The sequence below is a fragment of the Sciurus carolinensis genome, chromosome 6, assembly GCF_902686445.1.
Source record: "Sciurus carolinensis chromosome 6, mSciCar1.2, whole genome shotgun sequence".
NCBI classification, from domain to species: Eukaryota; Metazoa; Chordata; class Mammalia; order Rodentia; family Sciuridae; genus Sciurus; species Sciurus carolinensis.
The window spans coordinates 26,755,512-26,777,357 of record NC_062218.1 but is presented as its reverse complement, the minus strand read 5'-3'; positions in this window follow the sequence as shown (position 1 = coordinate 26,777,357).

The window sequence follows — 21,846 nt, the reverse complement described above, 5'->3', positions numbered from 1 at the left end:
TACAACAGTGTGGGTTGCCTACGTACACATCAATTAAAATGTAGTGATGCATTACGACTCAGTCATCTGGCTACAAAACAAATCAAGCTATTTTAAAATAAGATTTAAAAAGTACTCTTCCTGTTATCTGGATTCTATCACGTGTATTTTGGTAAGAAACTGAGTATTTCTCTTTGGCAATAATTTATTTTTGGAAAGAAGGGGTATTTAAATACCACTATGATCTTACTGGCTTTCAAGCTAAAGGTAATGCTAGGAGTTTAATTGGGTGAAAAGAGCAGTCTTGTGTTCTGTTGGACACCCTTCCACTGGGTCCTCCTCCTAAAGGACCTCTAGATCTTGAGGTCCAAATCAGTGTTTAGGAGGAAAACTGAATGTCTGCTGACTGCATGTTATCTCCTAGGCACCACTGTTTGATCAATGCGGCTGTCTTATTCTGGATACACAGGTCTCTGTTATTTAAATGTAAATATCAGGGTGGGGGAAGTCACTTATTGGTTCACTGTTTCCTTTTAGAAACCCAGTTATCAGAAATAAATCCTCACTGACAAGACAAGGATCCAAGGCCCGGAGAGTAGCGTGAGGCGAGAAAGGGTTTCTGACAAAGTGGGCAGAATTCCCAGAGAGTGGAGTTGGTGGATTATCTGAAGGAATTTTGCTTGCTCCTTTATTTCACATGGGGCCCCAAAACACCCCTGTCTTGAGAAACACTCCGACACTGTGCTTTCTCATGTGGAAGTGCTATAAATGGACTTTCTAAGAGGCGCATCAAAGGGTTTTCATTTCTGTAAGAGTCTGTTTTCAGCTAAGTTCACTTGAACAGAATTTCTTGGCCTGCTCACGTAAGTAACATGTCTGGGGTGCCTAAAAATATGACACTTTATTTCTCTCCACTCAGATTTATGGAAAGTTCATGAAAGCCAAGTTCTTGCCTTGCATTCTAGAACAGCACAATTTTGTCTTATGAATGTAATTATCAAATATACCAAACATAGTGTGGATTTTTAGAAAGTATTTAATTTTGTTACCTCCCTAAATCTCTTAGCTAAAAATTAGGTTGGTTATCGTGACATTTCTACCACAATATTTCTTGGATATAATAGTCTTGAAATAAGCAAAGCCTTTTTTTTTTTTTTTTATAGCATTTTATGAACTGGTCGTCTAAATCTTTGGAAGTATCCGAAGATCTTTTTAAAAACTACTTCATAGAAAATAGAGATAGTAAAAAAACCAAAAAACAAAAAAACAAAACCACTTGTAATTGGTTGTATTTCATAAATATAGAGCTTATTTGTATATAAATCACTACTGTTTCTTATGTTAGGCAATTAGGTACTATGTTTCAGAGGCTTATAATTTTTATCTATTAGTCACTTTTCTTCTAGTTACTACCGAAGTACATATCAAATACCAAAATTTAACTTTAAATTGCTCTATTCCATACAAGAGTTTACTTAATTACCCAACAGTCCTGTGAAGGAGACTTAGCTTCACTCCTGTCTGTAGATGTTTCTGCAGGTCAGACTTGATGAGCAGTTGGCTCAGACTCACAGTCAGGATGTGGCAGCCTGAAGATCTTTTCCTAGTCTCTGACTCCAAACATAGTGCTCCTTTCACCAAAAGGAACTCCATGTTCTCCATGGTTTGTAGTTTACTGCAGCGGGCATGTGCCTTGGAGAACAAAAACCCAAAACAGCATGATTCCTCACAGCAGCAACAAGTAACTTTTTTTTTTCTTTGTAGTGGGGATTGAATCCAGGGGTGCTATGCCACTGAGCTAAGTCTCCAGCTCTTTTTATTTTTTATTTTGAGAGAGGGTCTTGATAAATTGCTGGGGTTGACCTCAGAATTTGCAATCCTCCTGTTTCATCCTCCCAAGTCACTGGGATTACAAGCATGCATCACGACACCTGACAGGAAGTGGTTTTAAATCCCCAAGGAATAGAAAATTCCAAGTCCCCTTAACACACATGAAGTTCCATGACTTTCCAAGTTGCAACTCTTTCTGTGGATATTGTTGTCCAGAAAACAAGCCAGTGGGACGAAAGTAAGCCACACTCTCAGACAGAAGCACACCATGAAGCCTTCTAAAATCTTTTTATCAAATGCATTCTGCTGCACAAATATGCAAAATCTCATCTCATCCTGAGATACTTGACTCTGAGACACATGTTGGAAATGTATGCAGACGTGACTTACAAAGTTATTCTCTAGCTAGAAAAACATTTTCTTGTGGGTATTGGACTGTCATATAAAGTGTCAAGAATATAGCAGTTTGGGGAAAGGAATTAATCTTCATTCTTCCTTTTTACTTTTTCTTTTGGTAATTACTAAAGTTGCAGGAAATTAGATTACATGGTGTCTGAAAACATAAGGAAAATAAATATTTATTACTTCTTTCACTAATTTCTTTAGTTAACTATGACAAGTAGAAAAATTCTCATGGAAAATGAAAACAGTTTAGGAATGTAGGATTTAATTGAAGAAGATGGGTTACTCTGTTGGAGAATTAAGGCATCCATTTTTCCAAGACTACCTGGTGTAGTGTTTAAGAGCACAGACTGGATTCAGGTGTGAACACTGATCAGGCTCTTCATTGGCTGTGTGTCTTTGAACAAGATGCTTAGCTACTCTGTGCTTCGTTTCCTTGCTTTTTATGTAGGATTTTCATAGTAGCTACCTTATCGTCGCTACCTGTATTATTTGGAGTATTGAGGAAGTTCAATTTATAAAATATTAAAAACATTGTCCAGTGTATGGAAAATGTTTGGCAACATAAAAACAAATTCATTATATTGCTCTCAAGTAGGGACTATTTCTACTTGCTGAAATCAGAAAGAGGATTTTTGAGTAAGAAGGAACTACATTGGACATTACAGAAAAGTGGGATATTCTGTGGTTGACTCTCTGTCTTTTCATGACACAATTTCTTCTTCCACTACCTATCACTGAAGATCTCCTAGTGTCTCAATGCCATTGTTGGGAAGTTTCAGCCTGAAGGAGAAATAAAGTAAGACCCTGGGACTATTTGTAAGGAATTAACTAGTGAAAAAATCAGGTATCCCAACAAAGCCTGCTTCTATTTGCGCAGTAGTAGAAAAGCCTAGCTGAATTCTAAGTGTAACTGTTAATTAAAGAAGGAAAGTGGTATATTTTGCCATAGCCCATACCTGACCTGCTGTCAGTGGGCCATGGTGAAGGTCCATGCATGGATCAGCTGGATGGGACATTTACTCTAGAGCTCTTTCTCTCACTGGACAGAGGGACAAATCTGTAGGGGAGTCTTCACTCTATTTTGACCCACTTCTTAGGGAGTCTACCTTTGGGAAATAAGCCAAGAGGAACGTAGGACATAAGTAAAAGACTTTAAACTCTGACATTATTTGGGTCTATCACTTCTCTTTTCTGGTCTCTTGCCTTCATTTTCTGCTGATGATATGCAGCAACTTCCACAAAGAGGAAATTTCGAGACAAACTGAGGAGGTGCTACCATTAAACTAATTTGTGTGTTCTTTTTCTGTCTTTAAATAAAAAATTCTGACTTTTTGCTGTATTAATCCTTATTTGAAGAAAACAGAGTCTCAAATAAGTTTTATTATTCTTATGTGATACAGGTTTTTTGATGTAATATTTGTTATAACAATTTATATGTATAAAGATGATTTGTGTCTATAGGGTAATTATTTAAATCAATCTATCATAAATATCCAATTGTGTTTCAATTTACAGTTGAATCAAGATCACACAGGTCTTATTTTATAAAATTAACAAGATATTTTCCCTTGACGTTCTATTCAAAATATCCTTTAATTTTTAAAATGATTAGAAGTTGGTTTGCTTAATTGTATCATTGCTTTTTTATTTTTGTTTGTGTTCTATCAGTATGCTAATAGCTGTGTTTGCATAAATCACAAAATTCTCTATGTTTTCATTTATTTAAGAATGCATGTGCTGCATATTAATACTTCAGAGGTAGTAATTTCTGCATTGAAAGGGCAGTTACTTGGCTTTTGCAGGTTTGAGTGGGGAGAAAGTGAATTTTTTGGGAAACCAGCAATCCAATATGAACCTCCAGTGGCTAATGCATACATCCAGGTGAATGTTCTGGAAAGCAGCAGTTATGGGGTCCTTTCCACCCCAGTAGAACTTTGGAGGTAAATGGCTAAGGCTAATAAACTGCCAAAGATCTACAGTTTCAGATAAGAGAGAAGCAAAAAGTTCTGTAGGCGACACCCGAGGACCAAAGTGGAAATTTGGTCTTTCATAGAAGATGCAAGCATATAATGTTCTCTGTAAATGCCTTTTGTTATTTTGGTTTGATTAATCCATCAGTAGTAGGACATATGAAATCTGTATTAATAGTGAATTTGGTTTAATCGTAAAGGAAGTAAAACAGAATGTGTACATGATCACATGGTCTGCAGATTCTCATCAGCTGCTATCCTTGAGCGAGGTCCTTGAAGAACACTGGTAAACTGAGGGGAAAATGATGTGAAATCAGGAAGAAATAAGTAAAGTATATGTATAAAGGCAAAGAGAGAAACCATTACACAGTGTGTTTATGGAACCGAACCCACTGGCAAATGCAGGTATTGCCAACTTGCTGAAATACTTTCTTTTTTCATTTGACTGTTACTCTGCTGTACACCGCACACAGTCATATGTTCATTATCTCATTATCTCAGTCACATACTGAATCCCAGCCTTTGTTTAGAAGACTATTATAGAGAGTATTCAGTGAATTACTACATAGTTCAAAAAATTTTCATGGATGGGCAAAACTCACTTTAAGAAAGAGACAATTCAATCCATTTAAGTATTTTCATAATTAAAATTATATTAATTTACACTTTTAAATCAAATATGCCACATTTGATTTTTATATATGCACATAAATGAATATATATGCATATAAATATATTAATGCATATATCTGCATAAATTATATATTTATAAGGGTTATTAATTTTACACAGTCACAATCTAGGCTGTGCAAAAATGTATTGTGCGTATTTCTTTAAAATCATGCTTAACTCATGTGCTTTCATTTCTGCTTGGTTGTAGAAGTCTTATCCAGCCATTTTAAGGTAATGCAATCACATCTAATTTTGAATTTAGTCATTTTAGGCTAACTGTTATCCCAATTCAGAGTTTACCCCCACTGCTGCCCTTCCACTCATTCTTGTTTCTTTGGTGTTAAATGCATTTGTGGGATTTGAGATGCACCTGGAGTGCAATGGCCTTTGATCTTTTTTAAAATTTTTAAATTTATTTATTTATTTATTTATTTTTTATGAAGAACACGAACTTTATTAACAATACTGTTAATACATTAAACACTGATTTCCTAGTTTCTTCAAAATACCCAAGTGTCAGTAAAGGTATATTAAAATTCAATTTGGAAGATCCACACAGAGGATATCTTTCTATTTTTTTTTTTATTGTAAACAAATGGGATACATGTTGTTTCTCTGTTTGTACATGGCGTAAAGGCATACCATTTGTGTAATCATAAATTTACATAGGGTAATGTTGTTTGATTCATTCTGTTATTTTTTCCCCTCCCCCCCACCCCTCCCACCCCTCTTTTCCCTCTATACAGTTAAATTTATTTTTACAGACTGCATTTTGATTCATTGCACACTAATGGGGTACATCATTTCATTTCTATGGTGGTACACAATGCAGATTCATACCATTTGTGTAATCATACATGCACATAGGATAATGGTCTTTGATCTTTATTGGACCCTGTAGAGGTTTAACTTTTCCCTTGTGCTTTTGGGTGTGACCTTTCTATCTCAGTTATATATGCTCTGAAGGTTGGTACTTCTACTCTGGTCTACAACTACCATCTACATGAAATTTTTCTCCTCTCTCCCCTGAGACACGGTGTCTCTTATAGCTTATGAATCCTTTCCATTTCTCTTAGGAGTCAGGCACTTCCCAGTTACCCATGGGGGTGGAAAGGACTCTCTATAGTTGCTGCTTTCCAGAACATTCACCTGGACCTATACATCAGCCACTGGAGATTCATATTGGATTACTGGCTTCCCAATGTGGAGATTCATATTGGATTGCTGTCTCCTTGTCAAACCTGTGAAAGCCAAGCAACTGACACCTCTGTTCAGGAATTACTACCTCTGAAGTGTTCTGTCATGATTTTTATTATCTTATTTTCCTTACCAAGGACTTAAATAGACCCAAGGATTTATGTGGAACTTCTTAGCATCTAAACCCCAGAGAAATCTACTCTATTTCTCTTTTCATGGTTGGTTTTTTTGTGCTGTATGAGGAAATTGTCATTATTGTTCTATACTTTGTTTTATGGTATGACATTTATATTCTGATTCCTTTGGGCTTTGATTCTTGATAGTTAAAGCCAAACCATTGGAATTCCTATAAATAATTTTTCTTATTCACTGATGCAGCTCTAACAATCAAAAGCCATGGTGTCAAGACTGTTATCTCTGCTATCTATTTGGTCAAATCTCATTAAGATCTTAAAACCCCCTAATTTGCTCTTTGTTCTTTCCATACTATTCCTATCCATATAATGACAGAAAGGATCTGCTATTAAGAGACAAAGAGTGGTAGGGAAAATTAATAATAATAATAATGATAATAAGAATAAATGGTATATGATTTAAGTCACAAACCTTACTCCATAATCAGGTATTGTATTTTGCATATAATTGTGTATTGTACTTTGATGAATATCAGTTGTTTTGCTACCTAGAAGATCTTCTCTCCTCTGAGTATGGTTTCTTTCTCCACTCAAACAATTTGGGTTTCCAAGTAGGAAAAAGGGAGCATCTGTGTTCATATAAGGCCACACACAGTGGTCATACGTGATTGGTCTAATCTCATTATTCAGGGTTAGTCAGATGTGTTGTTGAGATTTCTTTAAAGAGAGAAAATATTACACATTTGGAGATGTGAGAGTTAGGAGAAGCTGACCACTCTGTGATGAGACAGAATGATATCAACAAACAAAGGCTAAAATAAGTGAAGGAGAGGGTGGTGAAGGTGTCTTGGAAAATGAGATTAAAAACTGGTTTGATTCTCCACTTTGTAAAATTCTTTGCTTGTCAGTCCAACCTGGACACCATTATGGTTAGAAACACTTGTTACCTCGGTGATCTTTAGCAAGTTACTGAAACTTCATGAGTCCACATTTACTTATTCTGCATAAAGAGTCTAACAGTGCCAACTCTAATGGGTTAAACACAGAAAACTGGCTCTTATTTTTCTTTGTCTTGTCAATAGACCTAAGGATAAAAGTAGTCTTAAACTTAAATTGATCTTTTATTTTCCTCCTCGATGACTTCAGATGACTATTCTCTATATCATCATAGTTTTAGTGAATAGCACTTCCCAGTTAGAGGGACTAGAAAACATGGATGAAATTGATGTATTATTTAATCAGAGCTGTGTAGGCTTAGCCAACTGCAGTTCCAATATTTAAATGTATCTTATCCTTACAGTAGCATTCTGCATAGACAATGATACTTGCACAAAATCCATGACTGATAATTGTGAATTGACAACCTAAATTTTTTTGCAGCATTAGATTTTTCATTTTTAATATTATAGGGGGAAAAAAGAGTTAGAAATGGCCCAATTCATTTTTATAACATTGATTCAAAAGAAATACAATTCTCTTCTGAGTCCTGTTGTATCCCTTTATCCTCTAACTATAACTTCAATTTGGCGAAGAGTACAAAAACATTTATATTTTAAACATTTTTGCAGAAATGCCAGTGATTTCAACTTCGTCTGGTTTTCATTATGACATTGCCTTGGCAAGTTGAGCAGGTACTACCTCCCTGCTCCCCCAGAGGAGGGTAAGTTTCTTTTGGCTCACAGTTTCAGAGGTCTTAGTCCATGGTCGACCAACTTCACTGTTCTGGACCTGAGGTGAGAGGATGTCATGGCAGAAGGGTGTTGCAGTCTAAAGATGCTCAGTTCACGGCAACGGTAAGTAGAGTGGTACTGTTTTTATGTGATGTTGAATGGAGAAAACCCAGCCAGTGAGAAGTGATGGCTATCTCTTCACGGTGGTTGTGGTCACTGAAAGTTTCATGTTGCTAGGCTGGACCTCTATAGTTGATGCTTTGTGTGTGACTAAAACAGACAGATATAGATGGAGGCTAAGGACTGAGACCATTCTTATCCTCTAAGACTATGTTTTTTTTTAAGCTGTGGGAGGCAGAATTTCTTGGCAGGAAGAAACTCAGTCTACTCAATACCCATAATTTTATGGCCAATTGCTCTTTAAGAAGTTTGAACTTGAGGGTTCTGATTATGAAAATAATTGCATGTTTATTGTAGAAGATCTGGAATAAACAGAAAAAAAATCACAACAATGAAAATGACACCTTTCACTCCACCACCTAAAAGCAATCACTATTAAATTTTTCCCACATCCGAGTTGACCTGAGTGAGATCTTTCTGTGGAATCCGTTTTTTTCACTTCAGTCATTTTCACCTACTGTTAGGCATTTCCTTCTTATTGCTGAAAACATAATGTTGGGAGCACAATATTTAAAAGATAGTATGCACAGTGTTTGTTGTACCATGTTGCATTTTATCCTTGCCTTATTATTAACACATTTTAAAGGTTTTTAGAATTATTAATAATGCTGCCATAAACATCTTTCCCCCATAAGAAGGACATAATGGAGTCAAAGTGAGCTATGGGGAAACTCTTGTGCTCTCTATTCTGCTCTAACGTGTCTTGGGGTCCTTATTTCTGGTAGGTATCATCATGGGCTAAAACAACAAGTATGGTAATTGCTGTGTAGTGCTCTGATGTCCAGATCAGGGTAGGAGACATGATCATCTCTGGTGGCCCCGTGTCCTGATTCTAGAAGTAAATTCCAATGTCTACAATCCAGTGCTTGGGTAGGAGTCTGCCAGTGAGGACTCTAGCTCTCCACTCGTCTACACTGGGTGGCACTGCCCTCCCAAGGTTACCAGGCTGTTTGCTTGATCCACGCAGGGCCAGGTACTCAGCAGAAAGCAATGCAGCACGAGAGCCGCTCAACTCATAATTACCACGTCTTTCCCATGTTTCAGGAGCTCTAAATGGAGAAAACCCAGCAAACTCGTTGGTAATGGGAAATGGTGGTGTTGATGGATAACACTAAGGACAGAGCAGAAACATACTTTAATTAAATCCATGTCATGGCTATCAGCTCCTGTCTGATTCCTTCAGTTTTTTGCTGAGATGTTCTGAATATTGTAAAATTATATACCTCCCCCAGCTCCTGCCATTGTTTTCAGTATTTTTATAGTTTTTCCTGAGCCCAACTGCCACATGGTTGAATTAGGGAAAAAAAAAAAAAAGTAGCTGAGAAAAGTAGGACAAACAAAGAAGTTGAGACTAAAATTTTTTCAGACTTCTGACATAAACCACAAAAACCCATATTCATTCTCTTTCTCTCCCTCAGTCCTCCTACTTTGTCTCATCACTGAGACCCAGAATGCTCCCAGGATTGCATTCTGAAGAAAGCCTTGGTTTTGCTTGTGAGTTCTCTCCCCTCGGCTTGCCTCTGAGCAAAGTGAGGTTGGGTGGGCAGCCTGAACTGCACAGAGAACATGGAGAGAGGGTTATTTAACTCCACTGCCTCTGCGTTTACTTGGCAGCCTAAGATAGCGGCATTCTAGGTACACTAGGTGCTTAACAGGGAATATAATTCCACTCTGCCACCCTCTTCATGTTTTTCTAAAGCTTGGTAGAGAAAAAAAACCCAAACACTAATTGCCTGAGAGAAAAGTGGTAGATTCATTCATCTCTGTGAGTCAGTGATGTTCAGTGAATGGAATGTGGGAAGCAGAAGAGGCGGGAGGAGAGCCGATAGTCCCTACGTTCCCTGAGGGCCTGGTTGTCAAGGTGAGGACTTTTGTGGGATCCCTGTTACTAACATCCACTGCTCCCCTCAGATATTGATGTGAACAAAATGTGAGAACAACTGTGCGAGCCACTCAAGTTGGGTGGCAAACTCCAGACTTCTGGGTTCAATCTAGCTTGAGGGCATGCTGTTTTATTCTGCCTAGTATTTATGATTATACACACACACACACACACACACACACACACACACACACTTCAATAGGGAAAATAAAATATGCACATAATCTGCATTTCCCTGAGTGAAAAATCTGGCAAAACAAACCAGGCACATAACCCTTCCAGCAACAAATTCCCAGAACTAAGAGAAGTTCCTTCTTTGAACATTGACCTGTTTTCTTTTTCTTCACATCTAGATTGCATCATTGACTTAGATAACCTGTCTTGCTCCTACAGGTACTGCAGTTTAAAACCCAGGGGTAACATACTAGCTGTGAATTAAACCCAACGGGCAAAGAATTAGATTGCTGTTCCATATCATTTGACTTTTGTTTTGTTTTGTTTTTTTGGGTACTGGGGATCGAACCCAGGGCCTTGTGCTTACAAGGCAAGCACTCTACCGTCTGAGCTATCTCCCCAGCTCCCATTTGCCTTTTTAGGATTGATTTTCTGGATTTGTGTTCTGTCTTGATGCCATAGTCTTATGACATAAGGAGGTAACACTGCAGAACTCTTTTCCAAAATTCTAGGAATATTTCGATCATGCTTTTGGGCATTGTATAAACTTAGTAGTTAAGAGGAACTCTGGAACCAGACTGTTGGGACTCCAATACCAACTTTGCATCTCTTTCTGAAAACTTGGACCTGGCATTTGCTGTCACTGATTCATCTTCTTCATTTCTAAAATGTATACTGCAATAGTACCCCTTGCTTAGGATTTTTGTTAAGATCTAATATATTGATTTATGTAAGGAGGGTAGGACAGTGCTCAGCAGAGACAAGTGTTTGGTAAGTAATACTACTAAAATAATTATTTCTGGACTCCAAAATGGGAATGGTTGCACCTGATTTTACATTTTTCTATTTTGTGGAGAATCTAAAACTTGTAACTAATCATATTTCTGTCTTTTTATTGGCTATTAGAAAATTTTATGTCAAATACAACGTGTCTATATGGTAAATATGGTAACATACATACTTTCCTTTTTATTTTGCATCTTTTTTCCCTTTAAATAACTATTCATTATTTTTTATTTTTCTTATTTTGTTGTATCATGTGCACCATTGCAAGTCACTTTAATTCCCCTTTGCAACAGGATAGGCCCTAAAAATAAACCAAAAACAAACACAGGTGAACTCTTCTAAATGGATAGGTATGACCAGTAAAACTAATGATTTTACAACATGAATTTCATGTGAAGTTTGCTTTTCTGCTGACATTCTGAGCTTCCTTTTATTTTCAGCCCTATCTTTTAGCTTTAGGGATAAACTCCTCCAGTCATCTTCAATAGAAACATTCCAGCAAGTTCCTGAGGTCACGTTATTTACCAGATTGAATAGATTGCACTGCTGCAAATTGATTTTTAGTTTGTCTTTAAACCTAACATCTGAGTGCTCTATGTTCATTTGGCCTTTTTTTGGGGGGAGGGAGAGGGGTCACTAAAGAATTATTTTTTCTTAAAATTTACTATGTGTGATGTTAATAGCAAATTACGTATCTACATCTTATATAAAATAGGATATCTCACTGATATAAATCAACTCTATTTGGATACAGTCAGCACATTAAAGTTTACTTCTTAAGACATTTAATGGTGTACTTGGGGAATCTTACTATAATCATTTCATACAATGAATATGAGAAATTTTTAGGGTCATACACCCTAAGACCAGTAGAATGGTAGTCCTTTATTTTTTCCTTCTTAATTGGATGGTAAATGAATGAGACAATTGTTGAATCTTGTTAGCCATTTTTAATCCAAGAAACACAAACCACTCTGCTATGGTGAATTGGTTACCAAAGAGAAGGATGGGCGGGAGAACCAAAAAGGAAGAGTGGTGTTATCCAAAACCTTATGCATCTGTCCTCAATCCCAAGGTAGATGGAATTCTTGTTTTGAGTAGGACCCAAGGAACTTAACACTATCACTTATGCCTCTGATGTCTTCCTTCTTTCTTTCTAATTTCAAGTAAATATCTCCCATTGGTGGAACTAACAGGACTACATCTGGCAAGGGATCCTGGGAAGTGTAGTTTTCAGGCTTCTGCCATTGGTCACCCAGGGGAGAATAGGAAGCATACTTTACTGTGTGAATTTCTGGTCTCACCTTTTTTTTTTTCACTGAGTTACTTTTTCTCTTTATTTCTTTCATATGATGTAAGCATCCTAATTTTAAAATATTTCTATGAAGATATTTCTAATTCAGAACTACGTCAGTTTTGTCAGGAACATAGGAGCCACACATAGGAATCTAACTAGAAATATCTTAGTCTATTTTATTGCCATTTATATGGTTTTTGCCAATCCTTAAGTTGTAAAATTTTCAATGAGGGGAAATACTTAATGAATCTCACCATTATTTTAGTTACTCAATTCCATGTTTCCTTGTAGGGCTAGAAAAAAATTTAGTTCTCATGTCTGAACATTTTCTCAGCTTTATTTATTTGGATTTGATTTTTGTTTTGGTTTTTTGATTTTTATAAACATGCTTATGATTTTAATTGTCCTCTGTCAAAATATGGGCTTAAATGTTTGGCTTCTACATCAAAAAACTATGGTTGATCAACTTTCATCTTGACTGCCAAAACATTCAGAAGAATTTGGATTATTAAAATGCATCAAGCAAATGAATCCAGAAAGACTAAGGCAGTCATGGAGCAGAAACAGAACCGCACTAAACTGCACAAGTGTAACTGGACTGGTGAGTCAACAGAATCTGAGGAGGAGGTCTCGAGTTTCTCTGCAGCCCGTTGTCCCCAGAAGGGTTTCTTGTCATTCTGGCAATGGTTGACAGGACTCAGTTGAGCCCTGACATGTACTGTCTCTCCTGTAAGTGTTTCTGACATAAGTGGTATAGTCCTGGAGGCTTTTGACAAGTTTGTCAACTTAATGAATGGGCAACTAAGCCTTAAAACCACAGTAAAGGTTGTAAGTTGTTCAAGGGAGGGCGCACAGCCCTGGTAACCAAATAATGGGTTCAGAGTTGTTCTGCTTGCCTGCTTGCTGATGACACTTCAGCAGAAAAAAATTCTTTGAAATAAATACCAGACTTTAGCAGCATACTGTCGCATTTGCCTTATAAATAGAATACATTTTTAAAAAAGTTATTTATACTATTTTTTCTCATTTGTTTATCACTTTCTTTTGTGTATGCTCTAGCTGAAATGCTCAGTTACCTTAAGCCTCTGAGACTTTCTGCTACTCTCTGAAAGGCTTAGGTTACTGTGGTGACTAGGTTTCCCAGTAAGTGCAACAGTGGCTACTAAGCAATTTTGCTGAAGCAAGGATTAACCAGGGTAATTACAGATGCTTAGGATTTTGTGTTTTAGGGGCAATGTTCTATATGGAAATAGCCAGGGTTCTGACACTCAAGCCTATTAATCTATTTGAGCAGAAACATAGTTAACAATACTATTTAGTCAAGTTTGAGAATTCAAAACAAAAATAAGAATTGCACATATGCACAAAGTATTAAACAAAATAAAGTTATATTCTACCTTTTCTATTATACCTTAAAGATTTTCTATTTGGCTTTGCAAGCTAGGTCAACTTGGAGTATCTAAATTGGATCAGATTTTGATGTTTAAGTCCATTTTTGCTGGGGCTCAGAAAAATCTGCTTTTCTAACTTTGTACATGGAAGAATATTTCCAAACTCTGGTAGGACTGAGTTGCTTATCTTGAAGCATGTGAAGAAACTGATATTTCTGCTGACCTGAAATGTGAGTCAGAAAGCAGTAATGATCTAATAATCACGAAGTTCCCCTGTGCTATAATAAACTTATTAGTTTATACTGTGTTCTGAAGGAACTTTAATCTTGCAAAGAATCTTAACTGGAAGTAGTCATACCCCTTGTTCCTATTTTCATTCATTGTTAAAAGATGGAAGTTGCATCAAAGATGATAATGTCCAGTGATAATGTCCAGTGATTTTCATTCCTTGCCTGATGGTGGGTTCTGGGTGAGCAAGATAGTGAGGTAATGGGGAGGGGAAGATAGGTATGCAGTAGAACACACACAGCTCTGTGCTCCACACACCTTCTCAGACAAGGAATTTCTACTTGGTTCTATAGATTGGGGTGTCTTGGGATGTGTAATTCTGCTGCTAACCAGTTGCCTACATTTCAGATGAGAAAATTTGACTCCAGAGAAACTAGGTGGTTTACTCAAGACCACAAATCTATTTCATGGTCAGCCAAATTCAGAGTCCAGATCTCCTAGATCCTAAGGTAGTAATAGCCTCATTTTAAAAAAATCAATTAGTGGTTTCTGATAGGATTTCTAATAGCATTGGAGCCAAAACAAAACTTAATAAAACTCTCATCCTTTTGAAGAGCATAACATTGAATGAAAAAATAAATGAAGAATCATGCAAAGTTAAGAGATTTTTTTTTTAAAACTAAGGTCGCTCTTGTTTTCTCAAATGACTCAAGACAGGTTTCATGGAACTCTTATTCTTAAGACTTTTTCTGTTAAAATACTAATAAAACATTCTAGAAATGTTCAAAGAGTTTATTATATATGAAATTCTTACTCTATATTCATAAAAACAGGCTAATCTAATGCAGTATTTAATTGCCTGCATAATGTCTAAGTGTGGCAGATGTCATGAGAGGTTTCTCACATAGGTTTTTCCTTTTCATTTAAATAATTTGAACCACACGCCCCTTGCACGTCAGCCTTCAAATCCACCTTGTCTGTTGGAAGTTAACAATTGCTGAAAACTAACAGGTGAAAAGATTTAATTTTTCTTCCAATAAATGATCTCTAGAACTTCGGTTTCAGGACCTTGGTGGCCTAAGACGTTTTTCAGTCCTGAGCATGTTTATTTCTCCCCCTCTGGTGTGTAGGCACAGGACTGTGAGATGCTGTTGTGGTTCTGCCTCAGGTATGCAGAAAGTAGCATCTCTAACAGGTAAGGAGGTGAAGGGAAATGCCAGGAATTTGTGTGTGTGTGTGAGTGTGTGTGTGTGTGCGAAATACATGTAGTGCTTATCTGCCAAGAGAGTCCTTATACCCATGCTGTATTTTGTTTGAATTGACAAAGTACAAGGTGTTTTGGTTCAAAGTGGAGGTGAACCACCCATATCCATAGACCTTAGCTCTCAGACCTCATTCACCACATGTGAATTCAGTCCCTCACTGAGGACCGTGGACACTTCTCCCTGCCATAGACACTATGCCATAGACACTGTTTTTGGCTGCCACACTTTTATTGCTGTAAAGCCCCCCAAAAGATCTCTCCAGTCATTCCACCCTCACTCCAATCTGCTCTCCACTTTCCAGTTAGAGTGACCAGCGCAAAATGCGCTTCTCATTACTACTCTGCTTAGAAAAGTTCAGTGACTTCCCACTCCCTCAGAAAAAAATAGAAAAACCGAAATTGCCATCTGTGAGGCTTGGCGTGGGCTGGCTTGCCCTCTCATCAGCTCCATCTTCAGCATTCCGGTGACACTTTTAGTCCCTCCGTCGGTCTCACTTTCTTCTCACCATGGGTCATTAATACACTATACAGCTCTCTCTGCCTGAAATTTCCTTTGCACCTCCCTCCTCCCTTTGCCCTAATACAGAATTTTTCAGATTTAGACTGTACTGTGAGTTTCTCAGAACAACCTTCTCTGAAAGATTTCATTCTCTTTGTGCATCTCCCTTGTATCATCTGTCTATCTATCTATCTATCATCCATCCATCCATCATTGACCTATGTGTTTGTTCCTCCTATTTGTGTTCATGATGCTTAACACAATTATAGGTAGAGATGAAGCACTCAAATGTGCATGTTAATTATATGAATAAGCAAGGGTATAGATAGTATTTATTACTGTTATGGTTTGAATGTGAGATGTCTCCCAAAAGTTCATGTGTGAGACAATGCAAGATGGTTCAGAGGAGAAATGATGGGATTTTAAGAGTCTTAACCCAATCAGTGACTTAGGTCCCTGATAGGGATTAACTGAGTGGTAACTGAAGTGGTGGGGAGTGGCTGGAGGAGGTGGGAATTGGGGCGTGACTTTGGGTGTATATTGTATCTGGTGAGTGGACTCTCTTCTCTCTCTGCTTCGTGATCATGGTGTGAGTTGCTTACTTCTGCCACACTACCCTGCCATGATGTTCAGCCTCACCTGGCACCTTGGGGAGAGGAGCCGGCTTTCCATGGACTAAGATCTCTGAAACTGTGAGCCCTCAAAAAAACTTTTCCTCCCTTACAATGTTTCTGGTCAGATCCTTTAGTCACAGAAGTGAAAAAGCTGACTAAAGCAATTACATTACATTTGAGTTTAGTTATCATTCAAGCACTTCAGTTGCAGAGTTTAAATAGGTGTGTGGTTCCAGGTAGTATTGCAAAATAGGTCATTCTGAGATCTTTTCATTAGAAAAAATCAAAGATAAGAAATTTTTTGCCTTCATGAATGATTCCCTGAAAAAAATCCTCATGTGTCTTTTTTATTTGTTCTAATTAGTTGTACACGACAGTAGAATGCATTTTGACACATCGTTATATGCTGTACACATGAGATTTTTAAGACAAAGAATTTCTAAATGCAATAATGAGTTTTCTATTAACGTTGGAAACTATAAATAAATGTATGATTTTTGAATTCAAAAGTTGGAGAACCTTTTTTGGACTATTGAATTAGTAAAAAAAATCAGACTTTCTGAATATGGATTTGCATTTGGATAAATGCAAATGTCATCTGCAATAAAGTCTGCTGAAGAGTATGGCATTCAAAATAAACATTAAAAGGTTAAAATGATAGTTACAAATTTCAAGTTACATTTTCCTTGGTGTTTCCTTCAAATTGATTTTTCTGAAATTATAATAATTATTATCTGTGCTCTTGCAGTCCAACAAAATCAAAGAACATTTTTAAGGAAGTACTCTGTGTCACTCATTAATTCAGTGAAGAGTTGTTGGATGCTCCTACTTGCTAGTTATAAAGTTGTGTTCTTTCTGGTCAGGAATTTAGAAAATGACAAAATGACAAGGCTTGATTACAAGGAACAAATAATGTGAACCAAAATATTAAAAAGAGCCTAAATAAGTATAAGTACTTTGTTAGAAGTAGACAGAGGGACAAAAAGGACATATATTAAAGGCTCCTGACTTCATATTTGTTCAGAGAAGAAGAAAACTGAGCAGGGACTTCCAAGAAGAGACATTTGAACTGAATTGTGAAAGGTGAGAAGAAGCTTTTCACTGAGTATTTATTGTTTCTGATGGCAATTGTCTGATGGTAGTGAGTACCATTGCTATTTTCCTCCCAACTCATCAGTTTCCTCCTTTTGAGAGTGGACAATACTATTTTATATTTCTAGATAGCTAAACAAATTGTTAAACTCAGAGTTACGTGTGGTCTAGGTACACATGATGATTTCTCTCACCTGTGTTAGGTAAATGGAAGCTCTGCAGGGTGGCTGCAGAGGTTGGAAAAGGCATCGGGCCAACTTCCACCCCGAGCTGTGATTCCTTCAGTTTTCTTAGATCAATTTGTCTCTAAAAACCCGAATATTTGCAAAGACTCTACATGGTTTTCTCTTTCTGAGTATTTATGAGTAACATGCCTTTTAGGAAATTTCTGATTGAATTATAATTTTTATATATCTTTCTTTTTTGTAGTTTTTACTGAAAAGCACATTACAAGTGTTTCTGTTATAGTTCTTATAACTCGTGGCTGGAGATAACTAAACTGTCTCTGGTCCTAAAATAGACTCACAGGAGTCAGAGTCTTTGAAACAATGTTTAATTGATTCTGTCTTCAGGAAGGATGCATGGTGAGCTTTTAGAAAATTCTTAGTATTCTGGCTTACTTCCTTTTCTTTTCCTCTCTTTAAATCTGTTATTTCTTTTACTCTCAAAATAGTCAGCAGATATTTTCAAAAGTGCATATGAGTGATTTTAATTTAGAAGAGTAAGAATTTCTGAGTACTGTGACCTAAAGACACACCAGATACCTTGGTTCCTTGGACCAGCCTCTGCACGAATGAATGGGTATCTTGATGGTAGACAGTCCTGTCTCCAAGATCATTGCTAGAGAGGGTAGTACTCACCATATTAATACTTTTGCATTACTTCCTTGCATTTGCTCCTTAAGAGTAATTCTTCATCTGACATTTATTGTAAAGATGTGAAATTTATTATTTTGGTTTGTTATTGACTAGCAGCATCTCCAGTTGATTTCCCTCTTCTGTGTGTCTCTTTCAGATACTTTTTTTTCCTATTAAGTTCTTCACCTACATATGTGAGTTTTGAGGGGCTAAACATTATCTGTTCACTAATCTCTCTTCAGAGTTTATACTGCCAAGACCTATTATTATTTTTAGAAGTGCTCCTCTGTATTTTCTGTGCTTTTTCAACTGGGTGATATCTAGACTATTTTAATATCCCTAGCACACCTTTCTAATGCTTGGTAAAGCAGCAGCAGAAGCTCTCATTATGAAGCATTTCTGTTTAATCATGTTGGGTTAGTGCTCATCTTTTCTTTTTCTTTTTTCTTTTTTCTTTAAGAATGTGGCTCACCTCAAGAAGCACTTGGCACAAGTGTTGGTTTAAAGTGAAGAAATATACATGTTAAAAAAGAAATACGCAGACTGCTCTTTCCTTGTGGAGTTGCTAACCTGGCAATCGTAACCCTCTGGAATTTCAATAAAAACTGGAGAGCAGAAAAAGGTCTTTGAGTTGTGGTATTTTCTTATAACATAGATCCCAGAAAAATCAGTGTGCTGGGGGTTTAGTGGCCATGCTCCTCACTAGACCCTTAGGATCTTGTTTAAGGCCCTTCGCCCCTATATATAAGTAAAACTGAATTTTCTGATTTCTCAGGCTTTCACAGATTAGACACTGCAAAGTGAAAACCAGAGAAGAAGCAAGAGCTAACGTGTGTTTGAAATGAAGACGATGAAATGACGACACGTTGAAAATTCTACCTCATTTAATGACTGTTCCAATTATGAAAAATAAGCATTTTGTTGATCTCTGCATTCATTTTGCTAATAGTCCCAAAGCTTTTTGGTTAAGAAGAATGTTTTCAGTTTAGGTTCTGGGATTCATTTTTGAAAAATAGGGATAATAGAAGACTGGAATGTGAGCTATGTAGATAATTCTTTTTACTAAGAATATAATCAGAAAATATGATATATTACCACATCTCAAAGACTCTGCAGATTCAGTTATTAATTATACATAAAGTGCACTGAGTACTTATCAGCTCATTATCTTTCTTAATTCAGTTCTAGAATTATATTAAACAAGCATTCTTAACTAATCCTCTTCAGGGTACTTGGGAGAGTGGTGACAACTGAGCTGTTGACCTATGGGAATTATATTTATTTGTTTTAGAACAGATATAATATAAATAATATAAACATTAAAAGACTTATCCCATTCCATGCCTGTTAACTGTAATAAAAAATGTGAACATGGTCGTTCAATCCTTTGATAACATTCATACACTTTTTAAAAGTGGTCTGTGCACCAGGGAGAAAATTCATTTTCATTTTTTTTTTTTAATTGAAATTTCAAGTGGTTACAATTGCTAGGTTAGCAACACCACGAGGGAGAATCTTCTAAGAGTGGATTTTGAGGCTTATGTTGACACTTGGATTCACCCATGCTGGGAATGGGAGGGGCAGAAGGACCACTCCATGCTGGTGATGCTGGATTTAATCTGTGGCTCACACATCATTTCCCTATTCCCTGGTTTCACGTGGTACAGACTCTGCCCACCAAAAACGTGCCAAAGACTATTTCTCATGCCACTTGAGACAGCAAAGTCATTCTTTCATAGACAGGCATTTACATGCTTTCATTATTACTGAATTGTGATAATAAGTGACACATCCATGTACCTTTTGGAATTTGTCCCAGTGACAGCACACTGCAGTCTAGCTCACACCATGCCAGATCTTCCAAGGGCACATCATCCTTTATGCTGCCTCCATCTCCACTTCTCCATGGCCCCATGCCCTGTCAAACATCACAGTGATACTTGAATAACTGAACAGGATTTTTGATGGTTTAGTGAGGTCAATCTGCAGAGAAGGATGTGAAAACAATCTTGGCTAACACAGATATGAAGCTGAAGTGCAAATCTTGTAAAATATAAATATTCTTATATCGGTTGCAATCATTAGTTCCATTTTGAGCCTGGTGTGGTGCTGATTATTCATTTAGTAATTTTGCAAAGAGAAAGCTATCTTTTTAAAGTAAACATGACAGTGAGGTGCGATTTTCATTTTACATGGATGTTCTTCTCCCGAACTTCTGCCCTTTACCCCCCAAAAAAGCAGAAAGGAAAAATACAACCATTTGGGTCAGCTATTTCTTTACTTTCATGGCAAAAGTTAAAATGGAAGAAAATTTCTCTACTGGTTTCTTTGAACATGAAATTCAAGAAACCATCTAGTTTGTGAAACACTGTTTTTGATCATTAGCAGCAGTGGATTAAAATGTGTGTCCTCTGTGGTACAGTATGTTTTTTAATTTGCCAAGTTCTGAACCACCACAAATCGATAAACTACCCAGACTTACACACCTGGGCAGCATGCTGCTTTCCTGGATGCAGCCCTAGACTCAATTTGGCAGAGGACGAGCCAAGTGTGGGATCGCTGTCAGCTCTGGATAATGTGTGAATGCTGCCAGTGTGTGTTGAGAAATCTGAGTCTGTTTCCTGGAGACTCCCCAAACTTAAAAGATTTTATATTTCTCTCTTATATCGTTGAGTTGAGTTCAAAGAAGTTGTCAATGTCTGTTTGATAACAGCAGTGTGGTCTTGTCGGGCATGGCTGCATTTTAATCACTTCATGGATATTAAGGGCTTTAGTTCCAGTTTATTCCTGCCTGTCTCTTCCTTCCAAAATTCCCCTTAATCTGGCTCTCGATAGGAGGGACTTGCCTCTAGGGGACAAGCATAAGCAAAAGATAACAGGAAAGCCCACACTATGCCAGGGTGTCTTGAAACATGAAAGGTCAGACCCTACATTTCTGTAAAAATAAATCTCTTTCCGCACAGCCAGGAGAAGTGTTATCATTTAAAAAAATCTCCACATTCATTTTCTTTCTTTCTTTCTTTTTTCTCTCCAGAAAAATATGCCAATATAGTCTAAACTGTTGCTGATTAACTGCTAACAGAGGTGGGTTCGAACATCCCAAGCCCAATTTTAAACACCTTTAGAGGGATAAATGATAAGGTGTCTGGCTTCGCAATAAACACAATGAAATTGCAGGCCTTTTGAAGTGCGGGTTTATATTAGCATCGTTATATTATTTTTTCTTCCCTTTCTTCATCTTGCATAAATTGAAATTCCTTCAAAACTTTAGCAGCGTGTTATTAAAGTATCTGTATACAAAATAAATAAATAAATAAATAAATAAATAAATTGTAAATGATTTTCTTCTGGAGGAAAACTGCTGCCAAGGAGTCTTTGAAGGCAATGCTTTTGTTGTGAATCTGAGAGCCATTGTTACCCAATAGATTCATACCCTAGGCAGAATTGCTATGGAATAGTGTGCATAAAACACTGTGGGTGTCAGCCTAGCATGCCTCTAGAAGAAATAGGACCATCGATGTCCATCAAAAAAGTAAGATATATGGGTCTCAGCATCCACTGCTTTCCTACATAACTGTAGTGGTAAAGCAAATTGCATGCACTTTAACCCTTCTGTCTGCTCACTGTCAGGAAAAGACTCAAGCAAATCCCAAGTCTGCATTGTCCTGTTAAAATGTGCATTTATCTGGCCTTCAAGACCATTTCCAAGTACCACTTGAAAATAA